At 37.8% G+C, this 22,607-nt stretch overlaps 1 pseudogene; it reads left to right on the top strand.

The window, feature by feature from the left end:
* The first annotated feature begins 12,153 nt into the window (after positions 1-12,153).
* Positions 12,154-12,663, top strand: LOC149822993 (calcium-binding protein KIC pseudogene; annotated as a pseudogene).
* The last annotated feature ends 9,944 nt before the right edge of the window (positions 12,664-22,607 follow it).

Below are 22,607 nucleotides of genomic sequence, written 5' to 3'. Positions count from 1 at the left end.
GCCGACAGCATAAAAGTCTGAAGCTAAGACCCTCACCCTTGGAGCTTATGCTGAGTGTCTGCTTACACAAAGAGAAGACACCCAAGAGAATCGAACCCTGACCACCCGTCTAGTAGCTAGTGCACGACCCCACTGAGCCAACCACCCCTTGGGCTTATCAGCCGTTGGGACTTGTTTCCCAAACTGAAGACCATCTAAACTAATAACTTAAATTCAATAAGTGCCCCTAACATGTCAGTAACTATTTCATATGGACACGATCATATATAGATGTTGACTGATACGGATATAACAATTGTTTTGGAAATTTGAAATCGAGAATAGAGATTTTTTATTATTTAATTGATAAAAACATAACTTAATATTTAATATCAAATATATTATTAAAAATTACTAAATGTTGAACGTGTTGAATATTAAATACTATAGTGGTAGTCTCTATATTTCCAAATGGGATCAGGTGAGAGTGAGCACTCACGGTTAGGGGTGGCAATTTCTGACACGACCCGCCAACCCGCCTCTTAGGCGGGTTCGGGTTGGGCTTAAGCCAACCCGTTTAATAAACGGGTCGACCCGCGTAACCCGTTTATTAAACAGGTCGGGTTCGGGTTGGGGGTATGCCAACCCGCCAACCTGGCTGACCCGTTTAATAAACGGGTTAGGCGGGTGGGTCAACCCGCCAACCCGCCAACCCGACCCGTCAACCCGACCCGCCAACCTGCCAACCCGATCCGTCAACCCACCAACCCGACCCGCCAACCTGAAAACCCGTTTACCCGACCCAACCCATTTATTAAATGGGTTGGCGGGTCGTGTCGGGTTACCCGTTTATTAAACGGGTCGGGTTCGTGTTTGCCACAGCCGACCCGTTTAATAAACGGGTCTGGTTCGGGTTGAGGTATGCTGACACGCCAACCCGACCCGCCAACCCGACCCGATTGCCACCCTTACTCACGGTATTCCGTCAAAGCACCTCTCTGATCTCAAGATGAATGACATCCAAAACCTTTGGATTCCCATCATTGGGATGGGCCCTACACTTTTTCGGATGTCTTTGGTATTTCTAATGGACGGCATCGGAATGGCTTGAAATGAACGACTCATAATTGGTTCCGTTCATTTTTAAGATGAACGGCATCCAAGGCGCGAGGTGGCTCTGACGTGATCCACTATCCTATATCACTGTCCCATATTTCAATATCATAGACATGAGTGTATATCACGTTAGAGCTGCATTTGATGGTAATTCTCCAGTGGTCATTGTTCATCCATGTGATAAACATCATCCAACACACCATAGACTAGGGGTATCAATGGATTGGGTTGGGTTTGAACCTAGGTGAAACCAGACTTGGACCAGATTTTCAGGTATGGCATTGGATTCAGAACCAGGTCTAATTGAGACCACTATAAGAAAAAACATACCCAGACCTCATAATAACTACATGAACCAACACTGAATCATACCCGGTAAAACCATTTACATTGAGAAATTGTGGGTCTTAATCGAAACTCAGTTCAGGTTTGTGTCTGGTATAAAATTTTGCAAACTATACCCGAGTCCATGTATTAATAATAGGATCTTTGGATCCGGACCTGGGTCTTAATCGAGTCTTATTATTTATCACCATACCCAGACCCTATTGGATTTGGTTCGGGTCGGATCCAGGTAAACCAGGCTCGTTGACAGCCCTAACCATAGCTGATGGGTCCTAATTTTTTTTTTCAATCTTTGATTTCTTAAATGAATGTCATATAAAGTTTGCAAAATTATGTGCTGAAAATGGTATTTTGAATGGCGTTGATAATGGCATCAGAGTGACCTCTGATGGGTATTGTCAGAGGCAGCTCTGACCTGATAAGCTGAAACAGAACTAAAGGACAATGCCCAGTTTGTATAATAAACCCCAATAATAAATTGGAACGTGATCCTTGGAACAACCCTGTCCAGCTATGCACGTTCCCCCTTCCTTATACATTGGCATCCCATCTTTCAAAATTGAGTATAAAAAATCCCAATGAAATTTCAAGTATTCCTCATAGTTAGGCTTGGAGAACTTCAAGGCATTTTATTATGCCTCTCGAACAAAGCACGAGCCCAAAGAAAACTTTCAATATGCCCAGATGGAGCAGCAAAGCTATTGAGCCAAACTGAGCTAGCACGGCCAGGTCTTCATTGAACAGGTCTAATCTTAGAGCATTTGATCTAAGCTCAAGGTTTGTGTTGTTTATAAAACCTGTGGGGCTCCAACCATGCAAGGGCAAACTTGGAGATTTACGCAATCTGACATTCAGTGCAACGTTTCAAGATTTTTAACTACTTGTAAAAATACGTAAAAATTTAAATTTTTTTTCTTATTAAAATCATCAACGAAAACCTTTTTAACTTTGGTTCAAAATCTCAAGAGGGTTACATTCCACGCAATAATGATTATATTAAATTTAATGTGGATATCCTTTTGCATTAAAAATAGTGCAATCCAATAAACAATAACATTTTTAATAATATGTATCCACAATTCAGTGCCCAAAAAAGAAAAATATTGGTTCTCAACATCACCTCATCATCCTGCATCCGCTTTGCACCAATACGTCACATAAAATCCTATAAAAATGTCAGAATAATGAAGGTATGGTAATTCTGCACTAGAATACATTATGAGTATACAAAACTAATACATGTAGCACATTAATGATAACATAATTTATTTAATTAGATATCTATGATACACATCCATCATAGTATACATATATGACAAGAAAAAAAACACAATGCATTTATTAGCAACAAGACTAAGTTGGCATGATATGTCATTTACCTAATAAGTCAATATATTTGTTTGTAGACATAATATAGCATTTACCTAATATATCAACATATTCATTACAATCATGTCGTGATCTATATTCGCTCTAAGTTCATCATGTAATTATGCTACAACATTTAAAAGTAAAATCAAATTTTTAGAATCATAACTAGTTATTCCAACAAACTCATTTGATCATCATAATCAATATATTTAACTTGTTCACACTCTTCAAGATTTTTCACATATTGAAAAAAAAATCTCATCAGATTATCTGGTCTTGTAAACCTACAGCATCACAAGCTTATTCTTGTCAGACTACCTGTTATTGGACTAGTACACCTTCACGAAATTGTCCTAGTCTGGCCACTGGTGTTGGATCTATAAACCCTCACAGGCTCATCTCTACCGGACTACTGGTGTTGGATCTGTATATCCTCATATGCTCATCCTGGTCAGATTATCCGATCTTGGATATATAAAACCTCACTGGATCATTCTCTTCAGAAAATCCTGAATGATTTTTTTATCAAGTGGATTGTATTGTCATACATACATAACTATAGTTGACCACTCACAGGGTTGATGGTTTATATAACATTTGAAGTCATATCATCATACATTTAAGATAACCAACAGGGTTCCATAAACCATAACTCAATCCTAAGCTTAAACATTTATCGCATGCATTTATAACTTCACATCATGTGGCATATCAACATTGTATAAAAATATATCATCTTATGCATAGATATCATAACATAGACACTTATACATCACATTTCAGATATTCATAAATCGAACCTCAAAGCATACATATACAAAATAAGTAAATCCAAATCATACATACGAGAATCCAAGCATGTATATATAAAACATGAAATTTCATACATGCATACGTGGATATATGTATTTCATAATACGAATATTTAAACCTCAAGCATACGTAATTCAAGTCATTCATACAAAATTTAAGTCATATATACATTTTTCAAAGTACAAGCAATTTCATGAAGACATTCTTAAAGCTCATAAATATACGTAATTATACGCAAACATTGTAAATATATGTGATTATACGTAAATAAAAGTTGCTACACTAACATGTATTAGAATTACACAAATACCAGAGTTAATATAAATTTTACCCTATACTAATATGCATGCATTAGAATCAAATAAACACCAGAGATAGTGTAGATTTTTTCCTACTTAGAAATGGGCGAGGCTTGTGGAACTCTGGTGACAACAACGAATATTAGTGGTCTCGAGGTTGCTCCCGATACAACCTAAGTTTGATTCATTCAACCGAGAGGGAGGAAGGTTGTTGGAGTGGTGGCCCTTACCTACGGATGGTGGTGCAACCAAAAGAGGGCCAACATTGGTTGGGGGGCTGACTTCTACTCATCAAAAGAGCCAAGTGATGGTGGCCACCGTGAAGAGAAAAAGGAGAGAGACATAAGAGTGTGTGAGTGAGAGAGAGGCCCTTGGGAGTGTGGAGAGTGAGGGAGGGGAGAGACGCCTTTTATAAGCATGTGAGAGAGTGGAGGTACATGATATGTGAAGAAAAATGAGAAAAGAGGTGTAGGGTATGGCTATTGGGTGATAGATGATGGGTAGGTGAGATGAAATGTGATAGGGAGTATATTAATTGAAATACAAGAGGATCTATGGATTCAAAATATGATTTATTTTCTTTATATATATATATATATATATATATATATATATATATATATATTGATGAGATCCATTTGGGTCTCAAATGGATCTAAATCATATCTACCTAATATTAAATATTAATGAAATCTATTTGGATCTCAAATGGATATAAATTTAACTTACCTTACAATATATATTTTATATGATGCATTTGGATCCAGAATAGACCCAAATCATTTTTATTCTAGTGGGATCTCTTTGGGTTTTAAATGGATTTAAATCATCATTTAGTATTAGTAAGATCCATTTAGGTCTCAAATGAATCCAAATTCTCATTTTAGTTTTAATGTGATCCATTTGAGTCTCAAATGTATCTTAAATCCTTTTTATTTTAGAGAGATCTGTTTGGGTCTTCAATGGATCCAAATTTCATTTATCGTAGAGAGATCTGTTTGGGTCTTTAATGAATTCAAATCTTTAGTCACACCATTTGGGTCTCAGATGGATCCAAAACTCGCCCATATCTGGTTTAAACCCCAATACGGGTCTAAACCCTACCCAAACCCATTTGGATTGGCCTATTCAACCTGAATCGTATGGAGATCCATATAGAATGGATCTGATGCCCCGAAACTCATAATGAATTTGTTTGAGTTTAGATCCTTTCCAGGTCTAATCTTAACAATTCAACTCTGGATTGGGTCTACCAATTGGATCCAATCTTGAACACATGGATTGATCAATTTGGATCTCTATTGAGATTCAGATCCAAGTACTTCATAAATTCTTAATTAAATGCTAGATAATCTAAATAAATCCTAGAAAATTCATGGGTATTACATCAAACATGGGTCATGGGGGTGAGGGTCCTAGCTTCGGAGTTTATGCTTCTAAGCTGGCAATCTTAGGTATGTTAAGTTGATCCAGCGCGACCAAGTCTTCAAGCCCATAATGATAAATTAAAAAAAAAAACAAGTTTCCCCAACTCATGCCCCATATAACTTTTTTTTTACACAATAAAAACTCATTGGAATACTCCAATTCAAGATTGTCATATTCTCGATACAACAAACCTCACAAAATGCAGCTAATATTTTTCTTACAGCTTCCTGAAAAGCCATCCTTTAACAAAAATGCCAGTAATTCTTGATTTAAGTCAATTGTAATAGGGAACAACCCTTCAACCTACCGATGGATCGAAGAAACAAGTACGAAAAAAACAAAAAGAGAAAACAATCACACATTAAAACAATGATTTTACTTGGTTCAATGAAAATTGTCTACAGCCACAACCACACTAATCCTTCTTCTTTTATTGATTGGAATGCCTCTTTAAATAGGAGGAGTCTACCAATTTTACAAGGAGTCTACTAACATTGAATATAACAACGAGTCTAGGATAAAATTATAGCAATACCCTCCAAAAATTTATAAAAATTGTGAATTTATATCCTAGTAGAAACCAAGCTCCACACTTCAATAAATTTTAACCAATAAAATTTTTCTCAACATGAAAAGTTAAAAATAAATTAGAAAAAAAATTGAAAAACTCAGCTAAAAATGTTGAATCTCAACAATGGCACCTCTATGATGTTCATAAATAAAAATGTGAACTCAAATTTGTTTGCAAAAATAGTGGAACCTTACATACCATAAGGACAAAAATGAATTATGTCAGTCAACCAGTCAGCTAATGTTGTCTAAAAGCATCATATGTCTTTCGCAGGCCTGAAAAGAGCTCCTTAAAGCTCCATAGAGTCCAGGTCCTTAAAAATTGCTTTTGAGAGTATTATCCTTTATCAGAACCATCTCTTTCCTTTGGCTCCACTTAATTGGCCTAATATAGATAGGAACGAGATAAATTTTCTATTGCATAATAGTCTTGTTTATGTTTCTAAAAAAAATTTAAAACATGATATTTTCACTGGTATTTGTGATCGTATTTTTACCAAACTAAAAAGATACAAACCAAAAACTCGGCCATCTCTCAAGGACTAACCATTGGAGATGGTGAAATTGCTCATTTACTACCGAATAGAGGAAATCAAAGTTCACAAACTTGGTCACATGATGCCAGGCTCGTTAATCTTGACAAAGCAAAGTCACAAATCATGAACTTAGCTAATCTTGGACAAATTTGGCAGAGACCAAAGTCACCAAGGCTCTACATCTCCAACTTGGCCACGTTTCACAAACCAAACACTATAGATCACAAACTTGATCATGTTTCACAATCCAAAATCTTGAAATTCATAAACTCGATCATATTCCGCACGACAACCCAAAAATTTGAAGTTCATGAACTTGGTCACCTTTCGCACATCATGACAAACCAAACTAGGCTCTCTAACCCCAACACAAGTCAAAAGGCCAACCTAGTTAATCGTCACACAAGGGAGAGAGCGTTGTTGGAAGTTTGATTGGTGGCAAAACTACCAGACACTACAAGAAAAATGCAGATTAGCAACAAACGCTATCCGTCGCTAAATGTGTTTAGCGACGGATTGGCGAAAACTTAGTGATGGATAGCATCTGTCGTATAATCTTGATCGTTAAATAGCGACAAAACTGATCTGCCGCTAATTAGCGACAGATATAATCTATCGCTAAGTCATCGCTAAACAAGCACGGATTTGGTTTTGTGACAAAATATAATTTGTCACTAATACATCGCTATTTTAGCGACGGATTACATTCCATCGCAAAACCAAATATTAGCGACGAATATTATCCATCGCTAATCCGTCACAAAATTAAAAAATATATAAAAAAAATGTTTAAAATATAACTATCAAGAAAAAAATTCTCGTTATACAATTTATATAAGTTGTGTATAAAAGACAAAGTATACATAAAAAATACATATACAAAGTAGGTGAAACAAATTTAACACAAGTTGCAAAAAACAACAATGTTTATTTCCCAATAATAACTTAAAGGCAAATATTAGATTGAAAATAAATCGTTTTGCAATTTACCGCATTTATTCAATATAATCAAATCAATATGGCTTCTTCCAAAACAGTAATTGTAACTATGAAAGGAAATTAATTAACATGTAGATGCAGGCTCAGAATGTGACCAAACAATGACTCACCAACCAACTTAGAATAGACAAATTTCTTGAAAAGAAAAGATAGTGCTCTCTGATAAAAGAATGTTGCTGAACATGGATCACCTTCTTCTCCAAAACTGCGTGCAATGTCCTTAAATCAATTGTGTTCCACAAAGAAAAGTAGGTCCCAAACATAAGCCCGTGAAAAAAAAAATATTCTGGGGGAGCGCTGCCCCCCTATAACCCTCCGCCAGGGGCGGCCCCCCTGACCCTCGTCTGTTGATCGCGCAGTGGGACCCGCGTCGAGGGGAACCCCCGGACCCCCCCTCTAATAAGGGGAAAAACGCTGAATCAGGCTCCACAACTCATCAGCTTCCACTAAAATAGCATATAAGAAATTGGAGTAGGCAGATATTCCTTCATTCCTAATTTCATAAAAAAAAGCTTTCATGTAAAGAAACAAAAATTTGATAATGCTGGCACAAACCCTCTTCCATATTGTACTTATCATTTGCAATTGAATCTTCTCAATGTTTCCATTGACGTATCTAGCAAAGAAAGCTTATAAAAGTCAATAATAGATTATTATACTAACCATTATTTCTCCACAATATTCATTAGTTATGGGAACAAAAAACAGCAACTTGATTCTTGTTGTAGCCAAATTAAGATATTTGGTACATATGAATAAAAAATAAAAATAAAAAACACCTATTTTAGATACCTTGGCACCTCCCAGGAGAATGGTAAGAACACTGAAAATAACATGGACAATAGTCAGCACAAAGATAAAGATATTCAACTGATGTATTGCTTCAAGTGATAAGAGTTGGACAAGCAGATTACTGAGCACAACATTTGAATTTCATAATGGAGTGAACAATGTATCATCAAATCATCCAGACCTACCTCCAGACTACAATGATTCGAGCTACCACCTATTGCAAGTAGGCGCCTTTTGCTACCCGATAAATTGGAAGAGCTAAAAACTTGATAGTGGTTCACTGTCTATGTAGATGTGGATTTCCTCTCACATGGAAGCATGTGATTAATAAAAATTTAATCCTCAAGATGCCACACAACAGGGCAACTGAACTCGCTGCTCAATATACGGAACATGAAGATGGTATCAATACAAAGTAAACACAAATATGACAGGAGATCCCTGACTTTCTGATAAACTCATAAAGAGATGCCAATGAATAAGTTGTGGTACCATTGACCATGCTCTTTCTAGTCGATATCTCTCCTTCACCATACATTGGCGACCTTCCAAGAAGAGCAGTGAATAACAATCAATAACATGATATAAATGGGAAAGTGTTCCAGATTGACAAGATTTTTCATCAAGAAACAATACCATGATATAAAAGTATCTCCAATTCTCTCAAAGACTGTCAACATCGCAACTATAATCCTGCAAAACTCAGAGGATAATTCAATTCAGAGAAAAAGTATCTAAATAGGATACAAGTTGGTGCAGCAAACCATTTTGTATCTACAAAGTAAGCAGTTCATCTTCAAGAGAACAGTTATTTCGAATTTTCTTTAGATTACATGCATAAAAAATAAATACTTCAAAAAAACAAGAATACTTTCTATGTATGCAGTCTAAGAAAATGCAAAAAAACATATGTAAAAAAATATACCCACCAATATTGACACCAGAACCTCAACCGTTCAATTTGTGGTTTGTTCTTTTCCACAGTTTTGAAACACTCATAAGCAGGGTATGTATAGCCAAGAACCATCATGCAAAAATGCAAAAGAAACTGAACATAACCATGCACCAAACATGAAATGAAGATGGAAACAAGAAGAAATGAGAATAACATACAGAAGGCCTCTGGTGAGAAATGATCCCATCATTATTGCTATTTAATACATAGGCCACAATAGATTCCCAAGTTTTGAAGCAAGTAATGTCCAAAACCTTGGAACCTACAACAAACCTGAGGAAAAAAAATCAATCAATAGAAAGAAAAGGCAATCTGACAAAAGGTCAGCTTGAGGGAACAACTGGTGAATATTTGGAAAAGACATAACATTAACAAATTTGATCAAATACATAATAAAATTTGAAATAATCAACACATAAAAAAATATATCTATATAATAGAAAAGAAAAATCATAATTTCAATATTACAACAATTTTGGCAATAATAATTACAAGTGATAACATCACAAAATAAATACTTGTACTGGAAAAAATAAGGTAACAAGGATATTATAAAAACTGTCAAAGATACATGAAAATTCCATGACAACTTGAATGTGATGCCAAAGGCATAATACTAATTCAAATATGTAATTACAAGATGAAAATTTCACAAAACCTTGTGTACCGCATCAATTGCTTGAATAAGATTCAAAATTTCAAATATCTAATTATAGCGTAACAATACAAATATGAATTCTGAACTTAAAAAAAGAAATGAAGTTAATGAAGCCATCATCCATGATACCAAATCACATGAAATTTCTCCTCATATCTGTAAATGCTTGATAAAAACCCAAAACAATGCCTTATGAAGAACCAACTTTGCAATAGATATATTAAAATTACGCACAAAACTATTAAAATTATGAGAAACAAAAAAGAAAACAAGAAACAGAAAATGTTCTAACAAACAGAAAGGACAGAAACAAGCAATCAGCAATGCTCACGCTATGGTTGAGGAGTTTGATAGAGTACAACAAATAACTCAAAAAAAAAAGAGGAAAACATCCTTCTGGAAAGTATTTTCCACGAGCGACACCAGATTTTCCCCAAAATGCCGCAAGAATGACAAAAAATGAGCGAAAATATGGGGAGATCAGCGGATAATAAAAGGAAAATGTTAACCTAAAAAAAGTTTCCACAAGCCATGAGGATTTTGTAGAAAAATACAGGTAGAGCAAAATTAACTATGATGTAGGGGTTCGACAGCATGCCGCGAACAACAAACAGAAAATACTGAGAAAATAGACAAAAATAACGAAAAAGAATTAGGAAAACATTCTCCTTAAAAGTATTTTCCAATAGTGACACCAGATTTTCCCTAAAATGCTTCAAGCATGACAAAATAACGCGAAGATGAGGAAGATTAACGGAAAACAAAACGGAAAATGCTATTCTGGTCGGTGCTTCCACAAGGGTCATTGGATTTCGCCAAAAAAGAAAAAAAGAAAAGATGAAGATTAACAGAGAACAAAAGGAAAATGCTATTCCGGTCGGTGCTTCCACAAGAGACACTGGATTTCGCTAAAAAAATGGAGCAAAAATGAGCAAAAACACCGACAAATGAACGAGGACAAAAGAAAAAGAGAGAAAGACGGAGTGTAGAGAAGCATTTCGAGAAGGAAGAAAATGACGAGGGTGAGGAAGAAGAAGAAAAAATTGCACGCCCACCTCCCGGTGTCTGTGTTGCCGGAAAGGAGAAAAAGGAGAGATCTTTGCATCGAACGGCAGAATCGCTGACAATATCAACGTTAGCCAAGTGCTCGCCCGTGCGACCGAGAGAGAGAAAGGAGAGATATGTGAGCATTGTTCAGAACCGTCGCGACCGTACGATGGACAACGATGAACAGACGGAGCGGCATGACCTTCCTTCCTCTGTCCTCTGTCCTCCGTCCCCCGATCGGCTGCAGATGGGGAAGGGGAGGAGGCATCACGGCGGCAGTCGGGACTCTGATTTAGGGGTAATTAGAGGGAGAGAGAGGGAGGGAGAAATTTGCATTTTTTATCGAAAATTAAGGATGAAATTTTTTTGTTGCTAATCCTACGTTTAATTCCAATTTTAGCGACGGTTAGTTTTCTCTAGCTAATCCGTCACTAATTTGCGACGAAAAAAACTCATAGCAAATTTCCATCACTAAGTAATGTTTTTCTTGTAGTGAGATGTTCTGGTGAAAAGATAGAGTGCAATATGATTGCACAAATATTTGTGCATTAAGCACATGATCACCCTCCATCGTTGGGACAGGGTCTATCAGTTGTAGGGCTCAACACCTGATGGAGTGCAATCAGGTGCTTAATGCACAAATTTTGTGCCATGTGATTGCACTCCATCCAGACTCTATATTCTGTTGGGGCAGGAAACATTCTCACCCCTGGGTGTCAATCAGTCCAGTTCGGTTCTTATTGAAACCAGACCCAAACCTGACTTGAGATGATGATACTGGGTCCCGACTCGATTCTAATCAGATCCACCATAACAAGAACCATACTCGAATTCTATAAGGATTGCATGCAACATAGCCGATAAAATAATATTTTTTATTATTTTTACATCAAAAAATTATGGATCTTAATCAAAACTCCAGTCGGGCCCAGGTCTGTTATGAAATTTCGCAAACCATACCTGGCTGTATATATTAATCGGATCCTTAGGGCCAGACCCGGATTCTAATCAGGCTTCTTGTTTATCACCAAACCTAACCTTATATGGTTTGGTACCGGTGAGGTCCGGGTCAAACCCGACCCATTGACACCACTACCTTCTCCGAAGTTGTGAAGAAGAGTGGGAGAAGGGGACAGAGGCACCTTTCCATCTGTCTCCTTGTCATTCAAACACCAATATCTCTTTCCTGGAATCCAGTTCTCACCTCCCTTATATATTCCCACCAATCTCTCTTCCCAACCTCACCCTCTTCTTCTTCTTCTTCTTCTTCTTCTTCTTCTTCTTCTTCAGTGTTTGTGGTATAAATCTTAGACGAGATATGGCAGCAAAGATGGCAGAGAAATTCGAGGATTTCCTGCCTGTGATGGCAGAGAAGTTGGGGGCAGAGGGGCTGATGGGAGAGCTCTGCAATGGGTTCAGGCTGCTCATGGATCCGGAGAGAGGGCTCATCACGTTCGAGAGCGTGAAGATGAACGGCGAGGTGTTGGGGTTGAAGGGGATGAGCGATGAGGAGGTGATGGGGATGGTGAGGGAGGGAGATTTGGACGGTGATGGTGCTCTCAACCAGATGGAGTTTTGCGTCCTCATGCTCAGATTGAGCCCCGAGCTGATGGACTACTCGTGGAGATTGCTCGAAGAGAGCCTCGAATTCGATTGCTATTAGCAAATTCCTTTGTATATCTTTGTTTTTGTTTCTTTTGGCCAACAGATGAAATCTAGAAAATGATACAATCAATCCATTCTTTTTAAAGACCATTTTTGCCTCTCTCCTGTTTGTTGTGTGTTCCGCGTTTGAATTATGCGATTGCTTTTTTCATTCATGGTCATTACCAAACTCTAATGTTTGCCTTAAAACAATTAGGTTGGCCAGAATCCTTGTAAACTGCTTCTCACTAGGATTAATAGGGGCTTTTGCCTTGTCTTGTTGCATTCAAGTTTGAAATGAAGTTATAGTTTCACTATGAAACTTCTCACTCTTTTCTTGTTCTATCTTGATTGAGATCACTACATGTGGATTGGGTTTGGGTTTGGGTTTGGGTTTGGTGTGTCTCAGCAATTGGCTAACTCTGACTACTGTGTAGGCAGGTTGCTCAGTTTGAGTTGGTTCGGTTCATCCTAATGCAGTGAGGCTAATACTTGGGCTTGAATACTTAAATACTGCAATGGCAGTAACCACATTTAATGTCAGAGAAACAGATCCAACACTCCTTACCCAGCTACCATACCAGTAATAAATTGGAACGTGGCCCTGCAATAACATTGTCCAGCTATGCACGTTCCCCCCCCTCTGATACATTGGCATCCAATATTTCAAATTGAGCTTAAAAAAACAAAGTCCAAGTATTCCTTGTCGATGTAGTCTAAGGCTTTTTATTCTGCCCCTGCAACAAAGCATGAGTCCAAAGAAAAGTATCAATATGACCCAAATGTCAAAGTCTGAAACTAGACTGGAGCTAGCCAAGAGCAGCAAAACCATTGAGCCAAGCTATGCCAGGTACAGTCTTTGGAGCATACATTAGTCCAACCCTGAAAGGGAAAATTTGCCCAGTTCATGAACCATAGAACTTTTTTTTCCCTAGCAAGATAAAAACTTAATTCAAGACATCCTCACATGTACCAATAGGGCTCCGCTTGTTTGGTAGGATCAGCTAGTTCACGTCACCTTGTGCTGAGATGTTGCAAGTTCAAATCCCAATGGTATCATTCTATAAATGATTAGGGGTCGGGCTAATCCCAGATTGCCTTTAAGAAAAAAAAAAGACGTGGTCATGTTTTCCTGATACAACTAACTTCACGAATTGCAGCCACCATTCTCGTTACAGCTCCATGAAATCCATCCTTTATTTAAAATGTCAGAGATTCTTGATCTTAGTCAATTTTAATCAATGTCAAAGATTGTGTTAACGGGATTTTCTTAAAAAAGAAAAGTCATTTTGCAAGAACGTTTTATAGACCAAACACTTGGTCTCGTTCCACAAACCAAAAGCTTGATGGTCTGTTTGCTTGTCACAGAAAGTGTCATTTTCATGAAAATGCACCTAAGGGCATGCATTTTTTGGAGGGGCCACAATGACTTTCACGGGTATAGAATTTTTCGCAAACCCGCGATGAGTCAGACTGCTCAGTCTAGACAGCCTAATGACTAAAGGCCACGCACCAACACTTTTTCATGTGCTAAATCATTTCATTGGCCCTGCGCACCACCTCATGCACAACTACCTAACGAAAGCTGATCAAGTGCATCTCCAAATGCATATTTTATTTAGTCTATATCACTTTGTGCCTAATCATCCTATACCAGCTATCACTTTCGAGAATGGCACAAACTAAACTTAGCTTTGTGTGTCATAAAGCGTATTGTGACTCCATGCATACGCTACAACAAAACCTCATCATTGAAGGAACAAGACCTTGCGGCCCTCGACCCGAAGACGATGATTGAACACCATAACGAAGAGCACCACCCAGACTCATTCGTCGGTGCTTAGGCATTCACTCGCTCAGCCTCGAATCACCATACTCAGTTGAAATCACCTAAGGTGATCTCTGTGAGAATTGGTCTCAACCCACATGCACCTCATGCGTCCAAATGCAATACGTGGGAAACTCTTGCAAGCCAAGAGGTCCTTAACCAAATCTCTAAAGACAACATATCCTCTAATCTATTGGCACTACTTAACCAAACTATACTTCATGTTTGTATTGCTACATAGCAATGCACTAACAATGATATTGTTACATATCATATGTTGTTCTATCATCACACGTCACTGATTAAGTCAATGCATACCGTGTGTTCCTACACTCAATGCATTTTTCACATAATAGCATTCCGTACTATACAAGCTCCATTCCGAAAGCTCAATCTGAGACATTCTCTCCACTCAAACTATTATTGTCCTCGACAATGTCGGTGAAGGTAAGAACACAGTCTTAACTGATATATCAGTTTTCCTATGCACTTATCTTTTGTCTACTTTTTTTCTTCACCCACTACAAGAAAATTGTTAATTAGCGACGGAAATTAGCGACGGAAAAAAACTGTCGCTAATTAGCGACAGATTAGCTAGAGATAGAATCTGTCGCTAAGTAGCGACGGATTAGCGAGGAAACAAATTTTATCGCTAATCTGTCGCTACTTAGCGACGGATTAGCGACTAAATTTTTTGTCGCTACTTTTTATTACAAGAACACCATTTTAGCGATGGATTTAGAGAGGGAACTCTGTCGTCGCTAATCTGTCGCTAATTAGCGACAGCGTAGCGACAGAATATATTCCGTCGCGTTTTTTGTATTTTGATTTAGCGACGGCTTAGCGACAGAATGTTTCCGTCGCTAAATGTCGCGTAAATCCCTAATCCCATCCCTCTTTCTCTTTTTCTTGTTTCGCTGTAATGCTCCCTCCCGCCGCCCTCTCCCTCCCGCCGCCCGTCGGCTCTCGCCACCGTCCGGCCGCCGCCGCCTCGCCGACTATCCTCGTTGCCGACCTCCCTGCTTGGCTAGCGGCTGCGCCAGGGACCCCGAGCACCGGCGACCCGCCGCCGACCTCTTCCTCCTCCCTGCTGTTCCTCCCTGTGGCTGCTGCCGGGAGGTGTTGTCTCCCCTTCGGTCGTCGGCGACTCGCAACCGGCGTCCTCAGCCGCCGACGACCGACGATCCTCCCTGCAGCCACCTCTTCGCCTCCGCTCTGAGTTTCGGCGACCCAGTGGCCCCCGAGATTCGCTCCAGGTCTCCCCCTCTCTGTTGTCGACTGCGCCGGCCACCGGCGACCTCGCCAGCCGCCGCTCCCCGTGCTTTCCGGCAGGGGGGGTGGACCCCCTGCGTTTCCGGCAGGGGGGGTCGACCCCCTGCCGGAAACGCAGGAGGTTAAACCCCCTGCCGGAAAGGCAGGGGGGTTAACCCCCTACCGTAAAGGCACGGCAGGGGGTCAACCCCCCATGCCGGAACTGCCTTTCCGGCAGGGGATTTAACCCCCTTCCCTGCCGGAAAGGCAGGGGGTTTAACCCCCTGCCGTGCTTTCAAACTAACAAATTGAAAACAAACTAACAAATTGAAAACAAATTTTTGTATTTGAAAATCATGTCGATAAAAGTAGAACTATTCTTAAATTTTTGTGGAAATCAAAATCCACTACTGAACTATGATAAATCAAGCTACTGATTTGCAATTTGTCAAACTGCTGTGAAAAGATTGAATCAAACTACTGGAAATTATAATAAATATGCTGTCATAAAATCAACTGCAAAAAAGAATGTCTAACTGCTGATATATTTATAAAAAATTGACTATTTGGATTACAAACATCGGCTCAAAATAAAAATATAAGTTGCTGATGATTTGAATAAAAAAAATTAATACTTTTATGTTGTGCTAAAATCAGATCGTAATTATTAGAAACAATTACTGCTGTTGAAATAAAAAGAATAACAACGGTACTACAATTCAAGCTGCTGAAATTTGAAACGACTGTAGTTATGAAGAACCACACTGCTAAAATATAATAGACTATTGTGATTGAACCCAACAGTTGTAAAATTAATAAAGTCATAGCAAAAGATTTATTGTTTTGAGTTTAATCAACAACTATAATGACTAAATTATAAAAAAAAAATTCAAATCGAAATCAACTGGCTAGGTTGAGATTTAATCAACTGTGGTTAGTTAGAGTATTTCATAAATTTTTATCAATTTGTTAGTTTGTTCTAGTTAGAGTAGTTCATAAATTTTTATCAATTTGTTAGTTTGTTAATGTCTACTGGTAGTTAGTTTTACTTCAATTTGTTTTCTTGAAATCTGGTTAGTTAGAGTATTTCAATCTATTAGTCTTTTATAATTATATTTTTCTTAGATAGATTGGTATTTAATGTTCTCACAATCAGTTAGTTAGATTAGGGCTATTTGAATTCTTTATGATAGTGGTGGTTAAACGGAGTTCACATCTTTTCTAGTAAACTAATTGATTGATTTACTATTCCTTTGCTAAGTAGTTCAGATTAGAAATTGTCTATGACTTTATGTTAGTCGACTGGTTCAACATGTTATAGCTGGTTTGTTAAATTAGCATCTTCTAGTTAGATTTGGCTTAACATATATACTATTTTTCTTTTCTCTTCTTTCAATTAGTTAGAGTTGTTTTAATTTTTTTAGTTAGTGTTTCATCTTGTTTCATGATTAGTTAGTTTGTTATTTAATTTGTTTTGTTTTTGTGCAGATTTTTCAACGGAACCAACTCGTGCTCGGCCACCTGTGGTAAGTAAATGACAAAAACAATGCAAATCGGGTAAATACCCGTGGTGAGTAAGTGATGCAAACGTATCACATGTTATTTAATTTATTGAATGCAGCACTTTATTGTTCACACTCACTTAGTTGTTGATATCTAGGACTGCTTTGTTGGAGTTCGGAGATCATGCTGAGCATGATTTTAATGTAGAAATATGGAAGTGTTCTTATTTTTGGAGTACGGAGTCCATGCTAAGCATGATAGTAGTTAGTGAGATATTGAAGTGTGTTTGCTGCAGGTACATGTTTGCCATTTATTTGATATGAATGATTATGATGTATTGCAATGTTTGATGTAATTGTATCCATGCTTGCATGTAGTTACTTTCAATTTGATTTTGACTTCCATGTAAAATTTTATAATAAAAGCATGCTTCAAATGATTGTATCGTGTCATTAATAGTTTGCACATGAAAATATTAAGTTATCAATGCATGCATCAAAATTCTTGTTATTGTTTGACATAGTATATTGCATGATAAATTTGATATTTTCTTCATCGTAGCATTCTGATTGTTTTTTTCTTAATTCGTTAGGATACTATTCGTAACATCATACGACAGAATGACTGCAAACCGTGAATGGATGTACCGTAGGATAGTGGACAATGAGTTATCGCATGAATATATGGATGGTGTCGATAGTTTTATTGAATTTGCAACGGCGAGTGTCAGTACGGTAGATCCCACAGGTCGGATTAGGTGTCCCTGCAAGATTTGTAAGAATAATCGATTTGTAGAACCTCATGGCGTTAGACATCACCTATACAGGAAGGGTTTTGTGAGTGATTATCAGAACTGGACGTTTCATGGAGAAGAATTTAGAAATGATTTTGATGCACGGGTGAATGTGGTGCACGATAATCCATATACGAATTTGATATTTGATGCTGCAGGAACAGAACTGGGTTCTGCTATGAGTTCTAGTGATGTAAGAACTGCCGTAGATGAAGAATCACCAAATAATGCAGCTAGTAGATTTTATGATTTACTTAAAGATGCTGATGAGCCACTTTGGAACGGTTGTGAGAGTCACACTATCTTGTCTGCAGTTCTTCAACTAATGAATTTGAAGTCTGAGTATAATTTGAGTCAATCATGTTTTGACCGTTTGTGCATGATTGTGAAGAGTATGTTGCCTAAAGATGAGAAATTGCCACAAAATTTCTATCGTGCGAAAGTTATGGTCAACGCTCTAGGTATGGGTTACAAAAAGATTGATGCTTGTCCAAATCACTGCATGTTGTATTTCAAGGAGCAGGAAAACGACATATCATGCCCGTCATGTGGGCATCCTCGGTTCAAGCCAAAGACAAGAGGCAATGGTAGCACGAGATCAAAGGAAGTTTCATACAAGTCGCTCTGCTACTTTCCTATCACTCCTAGATTGCAGCGATTGTATATGTCTTCAAAGACAGCTAAACACATGAGATGGCATGCAAATAAAGTTCGACACGATGAAAACAAGATCACGCATCCTGTTGACGCTGAAGCTTGGAAGCACTTTGATCGTACTCATCAGAACTTCGCAATGGAAGTGCGAAATGTTAGACTCGGTCTATGTACAGATGGATTTAATCCATTTGGGGTAGATCAACTCCATACTCATGTTGGCCAGTATTTGTAACTCCATACAACCTTCCACCAAGCTTGTGTATGAAACGTCCAAATCTTTTCTTGTCTATGTTGATCCCTGGTCTGACCTCACCTGGCCAAAATCTTGATGTATATCTAAGGCCATTGATTGATGAATTAAAAGTATTGTGGGATGACGATGTTACCACGTATGATGCCCACAAAAAACAAAATTTCAACATGAAGGCCGCTGTTCTATGGACAATCAGTGACTTCCCTGCATATGGTATGTTATCTGGTTGGAGCACACATGGGAGGTTGGCTTGTCTGTACTGCATGGAGGATTCCAAAGCTTTTAGAATGTATTATAATACTTGATACGAATGATTCGAATGCATTGTAATACTTGATGTGAATGATTTCAATTATCTGAATGTATTATAATTTATGCAATTAACGAATGATTTGAATTAGTGCAATACTTGATGTCAATGATTTGAATTATTTGAATGCATTGCAATGCTTGATGTGAATGACTTGAATGCATTGTAATACTTGATGTGAATTATTTGAATGTATTGTATGACATATGTTATTTGTTAGAATATGGTTCGTGGAGGTTATAGTGGTCGCTCATCCAGTAGTAGCCAGGCTCAACCTTCATCTTCACGGGCTCCTGTGATAGGTATATCATATAACTAATTAGATGCTTGATTAGTTCAAATGCACATTCTGAGAATTTCTAATGTATTTTTTTACAGATGATGTTGCGCCTGTACACGATCCACCTACACCAGTTGATCGCACAAGTCAACAGCCAACACAGGAAACAGGGTCTTCTCAGGCTGGCACAAGAAGACTCATTCGAATAGTGTATATCGATAATCGACCGTAAGTATTTTGTTTTCAATTATTGCATATCTTTTAAATATTTTATATTGATATTTACTGTGTAACAATTCATGTGCAGCACGAGGTTTGAGCCACAAGAAGTAGTACGGGAAATTAGGAATTCACTTCTTCAACATCTACCAGGACCAGTTGCTCAATGGAAAGAGTACCCAAAGGAGGTGTTAGACAGATTGTGGTCCTCATTCATGGTATACAGTTGTTCCTCATAGTTAATGTGTTTCATATTTAATTTATTTAAGCAATGTCTACTAACTTTCTGAAAATATTTGTAGGCTTCGAATCGCTTTGCAACTACGGTGGAAGAAAATGATGCAAGGAAGGTGTGGCAGAAGGTGGCTGCCAATCGATTTGCAGACATGCTGCACACTATGAAGACTGCAGCAAAAAAAGCATCTGGCGTAGTAGATGATCCATTACTGTGGAAGGGCCATGGTCCTATTACTATCAGGAGAGATTACTGGGATGAAATGTGCGATAAGTGGGCGGGAGATGCATTTAAAAATCGCTCTGCGAAGGCTTCACAAAATCGATCGAAGATGCCCGAAGCCCATCTACACACAGGTGGATCTAAGACATTTGGGAGCCACCTAAAGAAAATGGTAACTCATCAATATATAATATTAATTTTATAAGTATTGTTGCAAACTTGTGTACTAAATCTTTTGTCATTTAACTTCGCAGGAAGCAGAAAAAGGAGGCAGTGTACCATATAAGGATGTGTTTGTAGAAACACATAAATGGAAGACCACGGGAGTCTTCGTATCAGAGAAGGTCAGAACGACAACGGTATGTATTAATTCTATTAATAATCATTGCAATATATATACAAGTTATCATAATGTTATCATTAATTATTAATGAATACTTTAAACATTATTTTGTAGGAGGCATATAAGCAACAGATGGTAGAGCGATATGGCGAAGACGCTACTCAGCATCCATCATTTGATCCTACAGCATGGGTGACTGCAGCAGGTGAACCCAAAAAAGGTCGCGTGTTCGGGTTTGGGAGTAATATGAACACTTCACCAGTTATTGGTTCTTCCAGTTACGGCTCACCGACTTCTTGCGCCGACATAAGCTCCAAGCAGCCGACTATTCTTTCCGGTGATGATGTACGCGAGATCATTAATGAATCATTGAATAACTACTTCCAATACACTGTCGCCCCCTTTCTCCGAAATGAGATCAAGGCCGCTGTTCAGGATAGGGGATCTTCGATTCCAGGTCCCTCTCAGGTATAATCACATATATAGTTTTTTTGACTGTCTTAAAGCATATCTGAGCATGGTAGAATCACATATAGAGTTTTTCTAGATGCCTTAGAACACATATGAACATGCTATAATCACATATTCAATTTTTTTACTGCCTTAGCACACATATGAGCATGATAGAATCACATATAAAGTTGTTTTGCCTGCCTTAGAGCACATATGAGCATGCTATATTCACATATTCAATTTTTTTACTGCCTTAGCACACATACGAGCATGATCGAATCACATATATAGTTTTTTGCCTGCCTTAAAGCACATCTGAGCATGGTAGAATCACATATAGAGTTTTTTTATATGCCTTAGAACACATATGAACATGCTATAATCACATATTTAATTTTTTGACTGCCTTAGCACACATATGAGCATGATAGAATCATATATATATATATTTAACTTTTTGTCTGTCTTAGAGCACATATGAGCATGATAGAATCACATATAAAGTTTTTTTGATTGCATTAGAACACATATGAGCATGCTATAATCACATATTCAGTTTTTTGACTGCCTAAGAACACATATGAGCATATTATAATCACATATTCTGTTTTTTGACTGCCTTAGCACACATATGAGCATGCTATAATAACATATAGAGTTTTTTAACTGCCTTAGAACACATATGAACATGTTATATATCATTTATGATAGAATCACATATAAAATTTTTGGCTTTGCCTGCCTTAGAGCACATATGAGCATGCTATATTCACATATTCAATTTTTTTACTGCCTTAGCACACATACGAGCATGATCGAATCACATATATAGTTTTTTGCCTGCCTTAAAGCACCTCTGAGCATGGTAGAATCACATATAGAGTTTTTTTAGATGCCTTAGAACACATATGAACATGCTATAATCACATATTCAATTTTTTGACTGCCTTAGCACACATATGAGCATGATAGAATCACATATAGAGTTTTTTTATTGCCTTAGATCACACATGAGCACATGATAGAATCACATATAGTGTGTAATTTATTTCATTATATTTTGTTTATCAATACTGACTGTTCTTTTCTTGTGTAGGCTGCTAGCGATAATCAGGGTAGTGGAGCTGAAGGGACAGATAAAGACAATGAACAAGAAGACGCACAAAATCTTGGCGATGATTAGAGGACTGTGTTGAAGAAGTTCTATTTTTTTTATTTTTCCTAATTGTAATTGTTGAATTGTAAATAATTAAACTTCTTAATTTTAAGGTGGAATGATTAATTATTATAGATACTTGTTATATGAATTTTTTTGTGTGGTTTGTTTTTTATTTACAGGAAATATAAATTGTACAGGAAATAAAAATTGTACAGTTCTCGGTAATTAATTTTTAAATAAATTGTTTTTGATTTTTTTTTGTGTTTGCGACGGATTAGCGACGGATGATTCCGTCGCTATTCATATTAATCTAGCGACGGCATAGCGACGGAATTAAATCTGTCGCCAAGCCGTGGTCGCCGTTTAGTACCGGCGGATTGGCGACGAAATATAGCGCTCGTTATTCCGTCGCAATTAGCGACGGACCTGGCGACAGAATTATTCCGTCGCCAGTTAGCGTCGAAATATTCGCGACGTAAGCATATTGTCGCCGCGTTGTCGCTAATCCGTCGCTAACATGGTTAGCGACGGATTAGCGACGGATTCGCG

The sequence above is a fragment of the Nuphar pumila genome, chromosome 11 (genome assembly GCF_984573655.1).
Source record: "Nuphar pumila chromosome 11, dmNupPumi1.hap1.1, whole genome shotgun sequence".
NCBI lineage: Eukaryota > Viridiplantae > Streptophyta > Magnoliopsida > Nymphaeales > Nymphaeaceae > Nuphar > Nuphar pumila.
This window is presented reverse-complemented; position numbering and strand designations above follow the sequence as displayed.